The 15,364-nt window shown below is 40.0% G+C and overlaps 1 non-coding gene across 1 annotated transcript; it reads left to right on the top strand.

Annotated features, from left to right (window-relative positions):
* The first annotated feature begins 801 nt into the window (after positions 1-801).
* LOC117054617 lies at positions 802-906 on the top strand. The gene has a single exon (XR_004427526.1). It is a non-coding gene; the product is annotated as a U6 spliceosomal RNA (small nuclear RNA).
* The last annotated feature ends 14,458 nt before the right edge of the window (positions 907-15,364 follow it).

Genomic DNA, 15,364 nt, shown 5'->3' with positions numbered 1-15,364 from the left:
AGGTGTAGTCTATCCCATAGTGAATTCTAGGCCTTTCCCTATTTCTCTGCAGCAACCAGAGAGCTTAATTTGCATTTCTGAGGCAGAAATGTTAACCAGAGTCACTTACCTCTCAATTTTTGCATGGCAAATCAGTGTTGTAATAACATACCTACCTGGTAGATAACATTGTCATTAAACGTTGCTTGCTCTTTGTGGTAATTTATGATCTCATGCCAATAGCACTTTACTATGTGACTGCTGAAGGGCAAAAGCCAACCTATAGACTTTTCCATGTCAAAAAATGTTGGTTTCAATTAGCTTTGCAGCACAGTGTGAAAGAGTTGTAGTATGTGGTCTGTTTCTAAAGTTTAAATAACAGCAAATTAAATGGGAGGTGAGACCAATAATTTAAAGAACCTTCCTTAAAGTGTTCCACTTAAAGTCTGTATCTGCAGCAAAAACATAAGAGATTATGTATACAACTTACAAAGAATGTTTGCAAGCATTAGCAGCAATGTCTGCACCTTATCAACGTACATTGATTTAAAATGCATCCTTTCGTTTAAATGGTTTTGATTTTCTGCCTGGAAGACAAAAGAGAAAATTAGTAGCTATCACTTACTGAATTCACAGAATTGTACATTTGCCTTCAGGTGGAAAGATTTGTTTTTCCGTTTATTCACAGGGTAATGTTGACTTGGAAAGTAACCACATCAATTGCTTGGTCATACATTTCTCATGTACAGACAGTGCCATTAAAGTGAAGGACCAGGTCATGGAATAGTGACTACCACATTGCAATGACAACATACATATTGGGTGCTCGCTTCGGCAGCACATATACTAAAATTGGAACGATACAGAGAAGATTAGCATGACAACATACATATGGGGCCAGATGCAGGAGAATCTTATAACACTTTCAGGAAATGCTTCTGCTACTCAGTGAGAAGTCCTCCCAGGGTGGTGGGAGGACAGGTAAATGAGTTCTGTAAATGTGGATCCACTACTGGGAATAACATTATTTATACCTATCATCAGATAAACTCAGTAGGCATATGGATAAAATCACAACAGTGACCTCAGTGGATTTTAGAGACTAAGATTGAGCAAACAGCATGCAGCAGTTTCTCATCTAACTGTGCGAACCTTTAGGTCAGTATCACCTAAAAGAATCATACCCAGAAGGCTATTGGAATCCAGTGCAGGTATTGGAATACTGCCCGTTGGAAATATTTTCCATTATTCAATGTATTCTCTTTTCAGATTCATCTTCTTAGTCATATTCTTTCCCAAGTTGTTACAGGAGTGTTGTAGAACCATGAACATGAATGAAGGGGTTTGGGGGAGGCCAGGGTGACGGGGGGGGGGCGTATTTCTATTGCCTCTTCCACACTTAGAGTGTTTCCACACAGGGGCTTGATACTGCAAACAGTACTTAAAATATCGCAAAGGAGTCATTGACAACAAACTTAATGGATTTTCTGCAGGAAAGGAAAGTCTGGATTAAACTGGAGGGGGCTGAATATGATCTGTGATTCCTGCATTGCAGGGCAATGGATTAGATCATGCCTGGGGTCTCTTCCAAACCTGCTTTTCTATAATTCTATGAACTGTATATTTCTTCCAGCAACTTTGTGTGGACTGTGTGAAACACTTGCATGCACCAATCCCACAATAAACCCTGTTTGGAAGCACCATAAGGGTGATATCCATCTAAGTCATACCCAGAGTAGACTCATTGAAATTAGTGGATGTGTTCCCTATATTTTAAACCATCTAGATCTTCCATAGCTGTCTCTTGCTTCTCCAACCTGCACAAAAGCTGATGCTTGTACTCAGGTGAGATTCCCCCCCCCAGCACTTTATGATTCTTTGAAATTCTTGTTTGCTTGTTGTACAACTCTATGACCACAGCAATTTGTAGCATGAGTTTCAGTGACCATTAAATTCACTAGTACTATAGCATTATGTCTCCAGGACCAGACTAAAAACCCCAGCATAATCTAGCTTGTGTAGACAATAAAAAAAGAATGTTCATGAGATATTTAGGAACTAGAAAGAATAGATGTCCAAAGGCTATTCTACATTACCAATAAAGCATATGAATATGCACCACAAACCAAAAATAATGGAAACATATTGCTGGGAAAAGTTATAGTGTAGCAGACTGTAAATGATGTTGCCTTAATAGAGGACAAAATGAGTATGGCCTCACTGCTAAGCCATAACAAAATCTGTCATATCTAGTTCAATTCAATAGGTTTATTTTACTAGCCAAAGGCCATGACAGTTGCCATATCTAGTTGTGAAAACTAGGAAATGGCAAACAATATGAATTTGTCTCCTCAGATTTTCTACCTCTGTTAGTAGAATGAAACATACCATTCCAGTACCTGAGGGCTGACAAAGGAAAATAATTTACAGGAAACATTTTAAAAGCTCACAATGAGGACAAACCATTCATTTTGTATGTTAATAAACTTATGAAAATTTGAAATAACTTTAGGGGAAACAAATATGAAAAAGATATAACAATAGCAGATCAAGGTTAGGAGCATATACAAATTCCAATTATGAAAAGGCTCAATTTTACCAGTGAGTGAACTTAATGTTCAAGGAATTTTGTATGAGTTAGCTACATTTCTTAACTATATGTCTTTGTCAAATTCTGGCCTGCACAAGAAGGAAGACAGTTTTGCTAGAGTCAACTTAAATGTATCAAATGTGATAATATGTATCAAAGCCTGTCAAAGAAAGGAGGTGGTGGTTTCTTTGTTTTATTAGAAATTGGAACATTGGAACAAGGGCTTGTGGGATTTGAAGATAACTTGGGTGAAGTTCTAACAAAATGCCTGGGTGGCATCCAACTAAGTGATTCTCTAGGAGGCTTAGTTTGGTCAGAATTGAGTATACACAAAATACATTACTTATGCTAAATGAGCCACCATAGTCACTAGAGGACGATAAAAATTTGTGTCCTGGGCTTTTTAGACTTGTCTACCCATGTACTGTCTGAAACCAAAGGGGCTCATTGCTTGCCGATATGAAATGTATTGACATTATTTTCAGCTCTCCTACCCAACTAGATGGGGACCTACTTTTCCTCCCACTTACCCGGTATTGGGTAAGATAGTAAATGGATCTACCAGGTTATACATTGGTGATAATAATTATTTTTTTGGACTGGGGTACCACTTTGCACTTGCTTTTCTATCCAGGCTGATTGCTGCTGGTTGATAATTTGCTATCTGGGAATGACATGATTTTTTTATATTCCTTTAACTCAGGGTCTGATTGGGCTTCTCTTACACATTCCTTTCAAAATTGTATTAATGGATCGCAACATTGATCAAAACACTGGGGCTTATGCGCCGTTTAAATATTGGTAAATACCGTTACTGAGGACAGAACTCTAGTGCTTCAGCTAGTAGACACAGAAGACACATAAAAGCATTAGGAAATTGAAATAAAAAGAAATAAATAAATAAATAAATAAATAAATTTTTATTTGTATCCCTCCCTCCCCTGCCGGAGCTGGGCTCAGAGCGGCTAACATCATATAAAACTCAACATACATAAAACAAACAAACAATCGATTAAAATGCACCCCAAAATTAATTCAAATAAAATAAAATAAAATTAAATTAGACAGGACAAATGGCCATCGTCAAGTTAAAATTGAAAGTGGTTAATAATAAACAAAGCCAAAACATGCTAGCTTCTATAATCTGATTTAGCAATAGAGATAGATAGATAGATAGACAGACAGACAGACAGACAGACAGACAGACAGACAGACAGAGCTAGGCCATAACAAAGTCTTAGGTTTTTCAAGGAATTATCAAGCCATGCATCCAAAATGGAGTGTCTTAACTGCCAAGTTTAAGCCAGTAGCTAAGTGCTTCAGCACCTTGGCCAGTTCCATAGTTTCAGTCTGAAGATTCATGTCCTAGGCCAGTGTTTTCACAACCTTTTTTGGGCAAAGGCACACTTGTTTCATGAAAAAAATCACGAGGCACACCACCATTAGAAAATGTTAAAAAATGTAACTCTGTGCCTATATTGACTAATATAAAGTAATTTCCCACGGCACACCAGGCAACATCTCGCGGCACACTAGTGTGCCGCGGAACAGTGGTTGAAAAACACTGTCCTAGGCACACCATTTTAAGATACCTCTGAGAATGGGAGGTGGAATGAGGGCATCGTGTACCTATGACATTCAGCTCCTCCTGTGCGTATTCTCCATGGGTTCAGAAGCTTAATTACCTGTGCAGATTGTATTCCCAACCAATCTGGAGCATTCCTTGAAGTCTACCCTCCACAGAGATTTATAATTAATATACAGCAGCATAGGGAAGTTTTAAATGTTCCAGTTCAGGCTCAAACTTAAGGAGATTTCTCACACGTATTTTATCATAATGCAACTTGGTTTCTGGCAGTTTAACCATCTGGCTGGCAGGAAGTCTTCCATGATTAAAGAAAGAGTGCACAATGGCATGACTCTGGTCATAGAATTTGCATTTTCAGAGGTGCACGAGGCCAGTACAGGTCAGGCCAGCTGTGCAGTGTGGCTACTTGAGTTAGACCAAAATGCAGAGGTACAGAACATCATACATACAACCTTTCAACCACTGTATTTGTTGTGGAGTGATCATATGGCTCGATGTCAGAACTCATTTGGAGAGCACTTGATTTCTTGCCCACTGAGACTCAAAAATATATACAGTGGTACCTCTAGATGCGAATGGGATCTGTTCTGGAGCCTTGTTCGCATCTTGAGCAGTCCGCAACCTGCAGCGCCGCTTCTGCGCACGCGCAGTTTGCAATTCAGTGTGTCTGCTCATGCGCGGACATCATTTGACGCGTCTGTGCATGCACGACCCCCGAACCCAGAAGTAACCCGTTCCATTACTTCCGGGTTCAGCGCATTCATAACCCATGCCATTCGCAACCCGCAGCGAACGCAACACGAGGTACGACTGTATTTAGAAACACAACAGCATTTGTATTGAAATATTTCGGTTTAAAATAAAAACAAATAAACTGGGAAGGTCTTTCTATGGATCTTACTGAAATGAATGAAAAAATGGGTGTGAAATGGAGTGTAGGATTGCTGCCCTTGTTGCTGTCATTTAGTTCGTTTTAGTGGTTAATAAGACTGGTTGCTTTTAAACAAAGACAAATATCTGGCAATGGAACCCCAAAAAGAACTGGCAGTGAAAGCAATAAAAAGGTATTTAAAAAATTACAGCATCCTAATAACTCTGTCAGATGCTCACAATAGGAGGATGATGCTTGCCTGCACTTTATCTCTGTGGTGTTCTGAGGACAACCACGTACATTCCATTTTAATTCTCTAGGGTTTATTTGCCAACCCTAACAGTGTTTTCATGCCAAGCATTGTTCATAGCTCATATATAGCCTATCATGCTCATATATCCTTTGGATCTCGATCCTGTTTGCTAAATTATTATGTTTCTAAGTCATGTATATGTGTGTGTGTCCATATAAAACCAGCATGATATGTACAGTTAGTTTTGCCATCAAGCCAAATATATGCATTCTCCCCCCCTTTTCTCTTTTTTACTGAAAGACGATCAGAGAGAGCTCAAAATGTATTAGCGTTGCTTCTTCTGTCAGATGGTTGAAAATTGATACTGCATAGACATCTGCATCTTGTTTACCTGCTCTAGCTAGAACCTTCTTTTCAGTTTATAAGGATCCAGTCTCTGGCAATCTGAGCCATCCCTTTCTTTTTCCCTACACCCCAAGTCTTACTTAGTACAAGAAATGACTGTGAATTGCAGGTTTAGCAAGTCTGGACTGGTGACTCGATGGTCCAAAAGCCACAAGAGATGCTGCACTAGGGTACCAATAAAACGTTGAACCCTACCACCCAAGAGCTACTGCATTCATTCAGTACAGCAGATTCATGGTGAAGCTATAAGGCAATTTCCAACACAAGAGTGCTGTTGACTTCTTTAGTTGGTACAAATCATGATATCATTGGGATCCAGGTTCACAAACACCAGCTGTGCCTTTCATATCAAGTCCCAGGGCCTGTAGGCATATGGTATACCAACCTTGTTGAAGTTAAGCAGGTCTGGTCAATGTCTGAATGAGAGACACCTGGAAACCTCATGTAAGTTTCCTGGAGTTCCATCATGAAAGAAAATTGAGATATAAATAGAAAGGAGGAAGAAAACACCAGTGTTGGAATGCTACCATTAAGTCCTAAAAGCAGTTTTCTCATGCAGTAACCAATAGTATTCAACCATATAATTGGAGTGCTTCTAAATATTGTCACTCATACAAAGGAGACGTTGTCATGAATCTTTTGCATTTGACGATTATCATGTAAATGACTATAGATTTTTGTGCAGATCCCATTATTCTGAATCCCAGCCATACTGTTCTGGTCTTTCCCCCCATGTCTGCAAACAGTGTTCTCCTGGGTTTTTCTGTAAAATCGAAGACTTTCTGTGTACTGGACAATCTTGCTCCAGTTTTTAGGATCATACTTGCCATATACTACAGGAAGAGATACCTTCATACTTATTTTTGCTGGCTGACCCACAAGGTGGCACTAAAGAGAAAAGCGACAATTTTCCTAATAAAAGTGAAAAGCAAATGCAGGAGACCATATGTTGAATCAATGTTATTTTAATTAGAAGCATGCTTCTTTCATTGTCAGTTACATTATATTTTGTGACAATCCCTAAAGCTGAATAACTGAAAAGACGGTTCATTTTTGCTCGATTAGCTGTTACTTTTGAAAGTAAATGAATAAGACTTAAATTGTGTACCATTCCAGAACACTATCTCAGAATCATGTGCATATTGTCATCAAACTGATGTTCGTATTGTTTCCTGCTGCAAAGCACATATATAAAATATCAAACAAGAAAACAAATTTGCTTGATGCTTTTCCTAAAATGAGGATGATGATGATGGTATCTGCAATCCTGAGAACACTTAGATTACTTACATCCCATTGACATCATCCAGCACTTTAACTGGTAGTATTTGAACAAACAAAGGTAGATTAAGTGCATTAGAACATAATACATTTTCCTCCATCTGCAACTAACAGAACAATACCCACTTGCATAAGGCTGTAATCCTAATGTTCAGGGTTGTGCTGTGAATGTGCCATCCTGTTTTATGCTGTCAATCCTATCGAAGTGAGCAGGATTTATGTGTGAGTGCATGGGAATATGACTGTCCTGCATGGCTGCCATCTGATCACCACTTTGGGGAAGGAAACAAATTTAGTAAACCCATTTTTTGAGGATGCAATTTTAGGGTGAGGTGGTAAAATAGTAAAGGGATACTTACATAATTGCTCTTAACCAGTGGCAGAAGTTTGCAAACTGGAGATTTCTGATCATGGATTTGTTGTAATGCGGACTTAAAAGGGTGTTGTGTGCGTAAGAAATGAGCGTTCCCCACATCAAATGGGGTTGCACATGTTTGCGAGGTTGCGAGGAGACCCATTGGATCATGGTGGCAGCTCCTGGCAGTTGGTTTGGCTTCACCTTCCCCAGGTTGGGATACCTGTGGATTCCACCTACTCTAGCAGCCGCCAATCCCGGCCCCAAGAGCTCAGACACAGCTCTCTGAGAGAGGATATGTGCAGTTTTAGTCCAATGACATCTATGCTCCCTGATCAGCATTGTAGGGGGCCTTCAATTAGAATCCTCAGAAGGGCAGTAAGATTTTGCTAACTTGCACACTATTATTACTATCAGAAATGGGACAATGATGGATACTTTCAAAGTAACTTGCATACTTTTGAACTGTGAGTTTTTATGACAATGGTTAGCTATTTAAGTTATTCATTTTAAGCAGCAGAAAATGGAACACATGAGTAAAGCAGAAAGAGAACCAAAGGCACTGAGATATTTCCAACTGAAAAATACAGAAAATATTGACATTTAAAGGTAGATTAAAAAAAAAAGCCTGTGTGGAAGTATTTCTGCATATGGAGCTCAGGGAAAGAAAAATGATGGGACTACATCATAGCTGGAATGCACAAAGTAATGAACAACATAAAGAACAGCACTTCCTGTTACAGTGGCAAAAATAAAATCTATGCATTTCAAACTAAAAGAAGAAAATACTTTTAATGCAATAATACATCAGTGACACGCAGAACTCTGTTGCAAAATGTAACCAAGGGCAAAAATATAACATTTTTCAAAGTTTTAGAGATGCAGATGAATTAAACTCCTCGTGCCTTAAATTAATTATGACAACAAAATTAGGGATGAAGATATTTAAACACTGAAGAAAATGCAAACAATTTTCCAAGGAAAGACTTATAGTCATTATAAATACTTTTTGGTCTGATCCCATGCAGTGTTAGATGCACCTAATCCGGCTGGTTTCATTATGTTAAGATCCACCTAATTCTATGTAGGGCTAGATATTGCTTGTTGATTTCAATGTGAAGTTTATGGATATGCTCAGCTTTCTCCCACTAAAATAACTGAGATTTTCAAAGTGCCCAATCTTGCTATGTTCTGCATAAAGTTTTTTTAAATCTTTTCTATAATACTATAATTAACATATCCAAAAAGAGCCTGGGTCACTTAGGATGCTAGCTAAATACTTTGTGCCACTGCACCAGGAAAAAAGTGATCAGAAGGGCTGCAATGACCACAGGACCTATGTTACATCACAAGCTGGGTCTTTAAGCCAGTTCAGGGCATCATGCTGGCACAAGATGTCACCAAAACCTGGAGGTAGCCCTGGGCATACTTATGGCATAGCACAGCCTAGTTCAAATGACTGGACATAAGGGAAGTCATTGCTGAAATGAGGACACAACTGCTTATCAGTGCACTGCTAGGACATGAGCCCAGCATCCAGAGAAATGCTGGGCCAGAGGGGCTGGCACTCTAGGAACGCAAACTCTTCTGTAGCAAAGATATTCGTTCAGATGTGTACCTTTTAGAAATGGGGGCTGGAATGGATGGATGTGTCCCAGCAGTGAAGCACAGGCAGACATTAACTGCTCCACAGCCTCTTAAATGGACACAAAGGATTAGACTGCATTGCTGCAGTAAGACGTTTTACTCAAGCACGTGAAAATGTTGAAATCAGTCAAAATCTGTAGTCTTAAAGATACTTGTGTTTTATAATCAAAGATCTCTGTCCACTGTGCCACTCTTCATTCTTCCATAGCAGAATCCTTCGGTGCTATAAGCCATCTTTGCACAAGATTCTCTTTTCAGAAAAGCACGCACATATCCTGCTGTTCTCCACTCAAATGGAGAAACCATTAGATGAAGAGAATTAACACATTATTTCATCACACTGTTGGGATCCCCACCTTGTTATTAAGCATCAGAGGTTGTTGCAGCTAGATAGAGGATGTTGTCAGTAGTGGACATTCTACATAATCTTAAAAACAGGAATGTGAGGTTTAGTCTTGTACTGACATAATGACTTGAGAGGAGCCTGCTGAATGAGGCCAATGGCTTATCTGTCCAGCATCCTGTTGTCACAGTGGCCAGCCAGGTAACTATGAGAAATCAGCAAGCGGCAGGACCTGAGCACAAGAGCATTCTCCCCTCCTGTGGCTTCCTGTAACTGGTATTCAGAGGCACTGCCACCTCCAACTGTGAAGGCAGCAAAAGCTTTATACTGTATAAGGATAAGTAACGCATCTTCATATTTGGAGCCAGGAAGGAAATAGTCCATCCCAAGACTGGCTTGGGAAAGGCCTGTCAAACGTCTTCAAAAGTTCCACATCCATCCAGTTATCAAAGAAAATATTTGATGTATCCAGAAAAAAATGAAGCATAAATCAAAATGTTCAAAGGCATGTTTAAACAACACAAGCCCACATGCATTCTCTGAAATTTATACTGTAACGCTTTCTGTTTAGGTGAGTTTGGATCCATGAATAAATTGTCCCCCCCACCTGTATGATATATGGCTAAGGTCCCTTATTTATAGACTCTTTCTGCTAGGAGTACAAAATGACAATATAGATGCTGAGTTGCACCACTGGAATCTCAACAAAGAGAATTAAACTGATGTTGCCAGTCTTTTTTTTTTTAACTCTCTTACTACAAGATAGGCTTTTCCTATATAAAATAGGAAATGCATTATCTGAAGTGTATCCAAGTGTGTTCTGAAACATCTTGTCTGGAAGGACAGTTTTTACAGTGAATGTATCTGGTGATGTGCTCCTTTTTCAGCACAAGTGAAGTCTTGTCCTGTGGCTCATAAAATGTGATTGCATACAAGATGCTGATGGCCTAGAGGAATTTTTTTTAATAATGGAGTCATTACCAAGATGCTGCTAAAGAAATAAGACTTGATTTGTTAACTTTCAGCAGCGTCATAGAGAAAAGTCAAGGTGAAGAGTGAATTTCAGAGGGAATGTGCAGGAAACCCGTTTGTGAATTTACTATAGGAATAAAATACCTAAGGCTTTGGAGGACAGTTAGGCTGTACTGTAATCCCACACCCACTTATCAGGAGTGAGTCCCATTGAACTCAATAGGTGTACAGTCATACCTTGGTTCTCGAATGCCTTAAAACTAGAATGCCTTGTAGCTCCTAAATGCCACAAACCCAAAAGTGAGTGATCCGTTTTTTTGGAAGCTGGACATCTAATAATAATAATAATAATAATAATAATAATAATAGTAATAATTTATTATTTATACCCCGCCCATCTGGCTGAGTTTCCCCAGCCACTCTGGGCGGCTTCCAACAAAATATTAAAATACAATAATCTATTAACCATTAAAAGCTTCCCTAAGCAGGGCTACCTTCAGATGTCTTCTAAAGTCTGGTAGTTGTTTTTCTCTTTGACATCTGGTGGGAGGGCATTCCACAGGGGAGGTGCCACTACCAAGAAGGCCCTCTACCTGGTTCCCTGTAACTTGGCTTCTCTCAGTGAGGGAACCGCCAGAGGGCCCTCGGCACTGGACCTCAGTGTCTGGGCAGAACGATGGGGGTGGAGATGCTCCTTCAGGTATACTGGACCGAGGCCATTTAGGGCTTTAAAGGTCAGCACCAACACTTTGAATTGTGGCTTCCGATTGAGTGCAGGAAGCTCCTGGAGCTAATCAGAAGCTGCGCCTTGCTTTTCAAACCATTTTGGGAGTCGTATGGACTCCCGGAACAGATTAAGTTTGACAACCGAGGTACGACTGTACTTCTGAGTACAGATTTCATTCTAATATAAATGAATTATCCCACAATAGTCAAATTTATTTTCCCCTACATATAAATTACCTGTAAAGTCATACACTAACCTCCAAATATTCTATTTCAAAGATAAAGTGGGAATATTGAATTGCCATGGTTGAAAGTACTTCTGAAGCACCGCAGAGTCACCATTGCTGCCACAGAAAATGTTAAAATGCAATGAGATATCAAATTTTGGCTCAGTAGTGTTTTGAACTTTGCTCTGGAAAATCTGGATCCAGATCATAGCTTAGCCATTTTCCCATGGGGTGGCCCTGACCAAATGACTTTCTTCCTGCCTCTGTGAAATAGGAATAACAGCTGCTTCTCCATTGAAATACTGTGATAGGAATTCAGTAAGGATTGTAAAACACATGGCACCTTTTAAATAACACTGATAAAAAGAGTTGTTCCTTTACTAGTCAGTATAAAACTTCTCTGCTGGAATATCCCCCCCCCCCCGACACCTGGGAACAAGTGGGTTTTTCTGTTAAAGGAGTAGTCAAGTGATGTTCATTATCACACCAGTCACCTGTCCTGTCTCCAATGCATAAACTGACCTTTTGGGTGATCTTGGCATGTTGAATATAAATGCTTCAAGCATGTACTTGGATCATAAAGCCACTCTGTAAACCTTCAAAAAGCGAGTTAAATCAGGATGTGTCAGGTTAAGATCTGAACATCTGTTGAAATATTATGTTGACCTCAACATACGAAAACTTCAATGCGACTTCAATGTGAGAGTTGGCCCTTTGAGCGCATGGGGGGGGGAATGTTACAAAGATGACTGTGTTTCTGATGGGTGCTTCAAACATCTGCACATAAAGGCTTCAAAACAGTCAGATGCATGTATCCATGTAAAAGCATTTAATGAACACCACACACACACACACACACACACACACACACACACACACCTAGCTCAATGTTTTGTTTTGTACTCTTTTCCTCTTTCTCCATGTATATCCTGGCCATAGTTTCCCACTAATTGCTTTCTATAGGAAAACCAATTAAAATTACACAAAGCCAGCAATGCTTTTTGGGAACACCTTTTCAGAAAAACTATTTCTACAGCTCCGCTGTCTCTACACCTCCCACACTGTCTGTGTCTCCACACTTCCCCTCAACATGTTAACTGTATGCACTTTTACATTTCACATTCAGCATACTGACCGGTGCTACATTCTTAGCATACCTTCTTTATTGCCCATCCCGGATGGATCTCTCTAAGCTCTGTGGTAAAAACCGATGAATGTTCAGAACTATGTCTGGAAGGACAAAGTTCCTAGTTTCATAATCCGTGAGCTTGCAAGCCTGCAAGAGAAACCATTCCAGTTGCAATAAAACCTTGGGCCACGTGGCAACAAGATACAATGAAGGGAAAACTAAGGGGCTGAATGACAGAAGAGGGCTGGTATCTGAGCTCCCCAAAGTTCAGTGAATCAAGTACAGTGGTAACTTGGGTTACAGACGCTTCAGGTTACAGATGTGGGAATGTTTTGGGATGCAGGATAGGATATATTGTCCCAGAAATTAGCAAGAGTTCTCATTCCCCTTTTAAACACACACGCAGCAGATAGCTTGCTCAGGTTTGTTAAAACCTCTGTGATAAATGTCCTGGTATTTTTCCCATTAATCCCTCTCAAAATAAGACACTACAAGGTCTTCTATAAAAGTATAAAACGTTTACTCACGAGAAATCATCTGTTCACAATTGGATCCCAGACAGCAGGCTTAAACTTAGTAAAAGTAACATTTATTCAGGAGACTGTTCCATAAGGGAAAAACATCTCCTTTGTGTTCTCTTGGCTGGAAGCCAAGAGAACATCTCAGTGGTGGTGCTTCTTTGAGAGCATGGTCAAAAGAGGAAGATGGAGTGTGGTCTCTGTGGTTTTGTGTTAACCTGCCCAGGTGAGACCACACCCATCTCCTGTTACACAGAGGAAGTCATCCCAGCCCAGGGGAAACAGTGAGTTCCAACTGGATGGCCTAGAGTTCCCTTTCTATGTCCACTCTAGCAATGTTGTGTTTGACTGCTCCTGCATTTTACATCCCACAACAGACACTTCAGGTTACAGACTCCGCTAACCCATAAATAGTACCTTGGGTTAAGAACTTTGCTTCAGGATGAGAACAGAAATCGTGCGGCTTCAGCGGGAGGCCCCATTAGCTAAAGTGGTACCTCAGGTTAAGAACAGTTTCAGGTTAAGAACGGACCTCCAGAACGAATTAAGTTCTTAACCTGAGGTACCACTGTATCAGTGCAGTGGGATGTTAAGAAAAAGCAGTCAAAGCGTGTGGTATGGATAGCTGCATATGAACCCTCCTCCCTCCACCATGTGGTCTTTGTTTTCAGTGCCACTTTGTAACAACTACAGATGGGGAAGGAGCATTTATACAAAGTTGGAGCATTTATACAAAGTGTAGCATGGTGGAAGCAAACTTCTTTGAGTAGTGAGTTGCTAAAGATGAGTGGTTTCTCTGCAATGGCTGGCTGAAAGTGGCCACCACGTCCAGATAACTAAACAGTATGCCCCATTTACCGTATTTTTCCGTCTACAACGCCCCCATGTATAAGACGCCCCCTATTTTTGGGGACTCAGATTTAAGAAAGTGAGGGGAGATGGCCCCATGTATAAGACACCCCCTAATTTTTTACATTAATTTTTAGGGGGGGGGGAAACCTAGCCTTATACGTGGAAAAATACGGTATATATTCATACGTGTAAAATGCCACTTGACATTTTGCTTCCCTCTTAAGGGACCACATCAAATGTGTACAATTAAAGCTGCAATAAATTAGGTTATGAGCTACAGAAATATGTGTAGTCTAAATAAATGCAAGCATGAATGATATAGCTATAGGTCTGAGCTGAGGACAATATGGGGAATGAAGCTTGTGGTAAGAAACAAATCTAAGGTGCAAAATAATTTTGTAGATAAGTCTTGTCTTATAATTCTTGAAATGAAACCTCAACTTTTGGGGGGGAGGGGCCGTTTGTGTGCATAATTCTGCATTCAGCATATTAGCATTGTGCTATTGATATATTCTAGGTGTCACAAAGTTGTTCTCTTTGGAAAGGTATTTGAGAAAAATGGCAAATTCCTTCTAATGATTCCAGCTCTTTGTGTCTCTGCCTCCTACCCTCTTTTCCTACCTTCATTCATTTTGCCGATTTTCTTTTTTGCTTACTGTCGGGTACTATTAAAGCCTTGGAAATGTGCTCGAATGCCTTTGTAAAAAGTTTTACACATATGCTAAAGGCAATTTCTTACGGACTTTAATGTTTCCATCCATACAGGCGAAAGAGGAATCACTTTGCCTGGGAGAGCAGCCACATTTGCTGTGCAAGAGGGTGCTTCTTCAGCTGCTTAGTTGCTAGAATGAGAACTGATGAAGCTTTGTGTCTGGGAATTCCAGATTTGCAAGGGCTCCTTGCACTACTTTTTATACTCAGGTCCAAGCTCTTAAGTATGAAATGCATGTTCAGCTGGTCAGTTTTGAGGTGGCGCCTATGCAGAAATTGCCACTTTTACCTTTAGAAAACATACTTCCGTATGTATACAATTTTAAAGGCTATCTTAAGAAGTCAAGTATTTCTTTCAAGGAGGAGCATGTGGTTAATCATGGCCTACCTAACCTTACGTATTGTTCTGATATTAGTAAGCATTGAAACATTGTGCCTAATTGTGCTGAGACTTCAATCCAATTCAAACGATCAGTAAACTTGTACTGAGCCTCTTTACTTCCAGTCTTGGTTCCTCCTCCCTTGTCTCCTTTTCCTTTTGCATTGTGACTCCAAGGTTTCAGACAGGGACAGTCTTGTTTTAATTGATTGCATGTAAGCAGCTCCGGGAGCCTCAAGAGCAGGTTGCAAATGCTCTACATGGTAGTAACAATAATAATAAAGGTGTGTCCTTATGGTAAACTGGTCGTGGGAACCACTTCAGGTTTTTAGCCTGGTGTACAAAATTGTGCCCCGTGCTTGTGATGAACTGCTTTCCTCACACAAGTACATTTTGGCTGGGAACAAGAAGTAAACAGATCAGTCAACTGACTCACTTAAAAAATGGAAAGAAATCTGTCTGGTGTGTGATGATTGAGATGTTCTGATGACAATAAATTTCTAAGCAGTGTTGTCACTGTTGTTAATGGGCATCATCA

The sequence above is a fragment of the Lacerta agilis genome, chromosome 10 (assembly GCF_009819535.1).
Source record: "Lacerta agilis isolate rLacAgi1 chromosome 10, rLacAgi1.pri, whole genome shotgun sequence".
Classification (NCBI taxonomy): domain Eukaryota; kingdom Metazoa; phylum Chordata; class Lepidosauria; order Squamata; family Lacertidae; genus Lacerta; species Lacerta agilis.
This window is presented reverse-complemented; position numbering and strand designations above follow the sequence as displayed.